This window comes from Micromys minutus, assembly GCF_963924665.1.
Source record: "Micromys minutus genome assembly, chromosome: 2".
Classification (NCBI taxonomy): Eukaryota; Metazoa; Chordata; class Mammalia; order Rodentia; family Muridae; genus Micromys; species Micromys minutus.
In genome coordinates, this window is record NC_137971.1 from 89,429,228 (window position 1) to 89,432,793 (window position 3,566).

At 37.2% G+C, this 3,566-nt stretch overlaps 1 pseudogene across 1 annotated transcript; it reads right to left on the reverse strand.

Annotated features, from left to right (window-relative positions):
* Positions 1-2,101: 2,101 nt before the first annotated feature.
* On the reverse strand, positions 2,102-3,046 carry LOC308416275 (olfactory receptor 6B9-like; annotated as a pseudogene). Its single transcript has one exon. The product of its transcript is annotated as an olfactory receptor 6B9-like (transcript).
* Between the last annotated feature and the right edge of the window lie 520 nt (positions 3,047-3,566).

A 3,566-nucleotide genomic window follows, 5' to 3' on the forward strand; every position in this document is an offset into this window, starting at 1 on the left:
TCTTTGTCTTTTGTTTTTTAAATAAAGTTGTTCAATAAAAAAAATGCTATAATTGAGATACTGTTACATTGTCTGGTTATCCATAGGTTGGAATGCTATAATTGAGATACTGTGACATTAACTGGTTATCCATGTGGTAGAATGCAATAATAGAGATACTATTACATTAACTGGTTATTGTGGGATAGAATGCTATAATAGAGATACTGTTAAATTAAATATTTATACATGCGGTAGAATGTTATAATTCAGTTATTGCTACACCAAACGAAAATTAAGCAAAAGCAGCAAGAAATTTTTCTTGACAAGCAGGGTGGTTTCAATCACTACAGTCCAGGAACTAAGAGGGAGAAAAAGGACAGCCTCATGGATTAAATTAAAAAAAATAATTTAGAAACATTCAAGTTCTGCTGGAATTCACTAAAAAAGGTAGAACAAGGTATACCAAGCATCATGATGTTTTTCTACATATTCACTCTACATACTCATTCTCTTTTAATCTGCATACCAACTTTGACTGTAGATATTATAATGCACATTTTCCAGGCAAGGAAACTGAAATCTGAATGACCTCTGAAGATCTGAGCTAACAATATGAAACATCAAAGTCTTTGTGTATATGGGTGGAAACAAAAGGTGCAAGTGTGTGCAAAGATGTACTCGCACAAGTAGAAGCTGGAGGACATCTCAAGTGCCATCTCTCAAGAGGCCATTTACTTTTTTTTTCTTTTGGGAAACAAGGTCTTTCATTTTTACCCATAACCTACCAGTTTGACTTTGCCAACTGACTAGAAAGCTCAAAGAATTGATCTGTCTCCACTATCACATGGATTATGAGCCAGCCCACCATACCCAGTTCTTTGTGGGTACTGTCAATCAAAACTGGGTCTTCATACTTGCGTAGCCAGCACTTTATCAACTATGTGATCTGACATTCCAGAGTCTTAACCTTGAATATTCATCCTCCCAATATTTTCCCACTTACTCAATTTCCAAAGGAGTAATTTAATATGCGTTACATAGTAAAATATAGTGAAAGTCAGTGATTGAGTTAGTAGCACTTGGAGCAATATATTTAGCAAATTCTTCCACAAACAAACTAAACTGTGTTTACTCTGGTAAGAGCATACAACCCAAACAGCCATGACAGCATTGTAAAAATAAAGGAATTATTTTCAACTCTAAAGGGGTTTGTTCTGTGGGAGAGGTCAAACACAAACTGACAGCTGAGAATCTATCATGTGTGATGAAAAGGAGCCACAGCCATAGTTGAATAATCAGCTCATCTTGCTTCTGCATCATTGAATTAGTAACGACTGTTAATCTGATAGAAGTTTCAGGATTATCAGTTTATGTATGGAACAGCTTATTTAGACTCTATAAAGAGAAATGGGTTGCCATATGTGAAAAGCAGAGCTAAGCATACAAAATAAAATTATAAATATTATTTAAGCCAAAGGTACTCATCACCAAGAACACACTGCAGTCATAACCACTACAATTAGTACAGCAGCACTACCAGTTATCATGGCATCTCTCTCTGTACTGATCATGAGATTGTAAGTTCCCTTTTTGAAATTACTGTTGGTAGCTACTGTTCTCCTGAGCTGTTATCACAGATCAGAGATGCAGAAAGAACCCGATAGAAGGCATTCTTGAGCTGGATTACCTGGGCACAGGCAAAGGCTTTGATGTTAATATAGTTTCATTCATGAACCATTTATATAACTTCATCATACTTAATTTTCTCAATTCACAATATCAGCCAGCTGACCATAAAGTTCTCTGAGAGTCAAATATTTTATCTTGAGCAAACACTAAGGATAGTTTCTAAGTCCTGTATGTCTATTAGTATTGCATTATTTCAGAATGCTATAACTATCAGAGTTGTTAATAACTGCTTATTGGTTCAAATGACAATGATTAAGTCCTTCCATCTATTATCTAGTGGTTTATTTTTATTTTACTTATTTATATATTATTGTTTCACCAACACTATTTTTTCTTTACAGATCCAAGTTGTAAAGTGAAACTGTTAATAATGTGATCACAATAATTCTCATAAATGATATGGACAATGCCTTTTTCTCAAGGCAAGGGATCAGCAGAACAGGAAGCACTGGCCACCTCCCAGAGTCTTCTTGATTGCATTCTTGACTTCTTGGTTCCTTAGGCAGTAGATGAACGGATTAAGCATGGGTGTGAGGACAGCATACAGAGCTGAAATGAGTTTGTTGGAATTAAAAGATGCAATGACCCTGGGTCAAACATACATGAAAATCATGGCTGTGTAATAAATTATGACCACAGTGAGATGGGAGGCACAGGTAGAGAAGGCCTTCGTTCTTCCTTGGGTGGAGGGTATTCGCAGAATGGTGGACACTATGTAGACATAGGAGAGGACAGTGGTGATAAGAGGAAAGACAAGGATGACAATGGCCAAAGCAAAGTCTACTAACTCTGCTGTGGACATACCTTTGCATGCTAATTTGAGGATTGGTGAGATATCACAAAAGAAGTGATTCATGACATTGGAGCCACAGAAAGCAACATGTGAAATGAAATATACTTTGACAACAGAGACCATGAAACCACTAAAATAGGAAAGGGCCATTAGCTGCAGGCAATAGACAGTGGTCATGATGACTGGATATCGAAGAGGGTGGCAGATGGCCACATAGCGGTCATAGGCCATAGCTGCCAGAAGTACACACTCTGTGCATGCAAGTGAGATAAAGAAGTAGAGCTGGGTCATACAGCCAGTGAAGGAGATGTGCCTTCTCTGCAAGAGGAATCCATCTAGCATCTTGGGGACTGTAACAGAGACGTACCAAATCTCTAGAAAGGACATACTACTTAAGAAAGAGTACATGGGTTTGTGGAGAGAGCCTGTGAACCATACAGTAAATATGATTACAAGATTTTCTACTATAATCAACATGTAGACCACAAGGAAAATGAAGAATAGGAGGACCTGAAGCCAAGGGGCTGTAGGGAAGCCCACCAGGATGAACTCACTGACCAGAGTAATTTTCATATCCAGCATGATCTTCTGTGGCATCAAAATAAAGGCAGTGTCTATGACTTCAGGCCAAAAAAAAAAGGAGTTAGTAATTCACTCTTTCAATGAATAAGATTTATAATACAATCTGTAATAATAAATGATATCAATGTGATGAAACAGTTTTCATATAAATAATTTTATAAAAGCTTTCCAGAAATGCAAGTTCCCTTTTGCCACTGCCAATACACTAGCCCACCATGGTAAAGTCACCAGAATCATACCTACCTTTGAGTTCCCCATACTTTCTCAAGTTTGGCTGGATCATGTATTTTATATACCAACCCAGGCCAGTAAGTATAGTTCTCACCCCCATCAAAGAAGTTTCTTTCTCAGCAGACAGAAATGATTACAGAGATCCACAATTGTTCAAATGCATCTAGTAAGTAACTGTGTAGTGCCCATCTGTAATTCACACATATGCAATGCAACGTCTAAACATAAATCACAGGGAACATCACAAATGGGGAAGAAAGGTTGTATAAGCCAGATGATGAAGTCATCA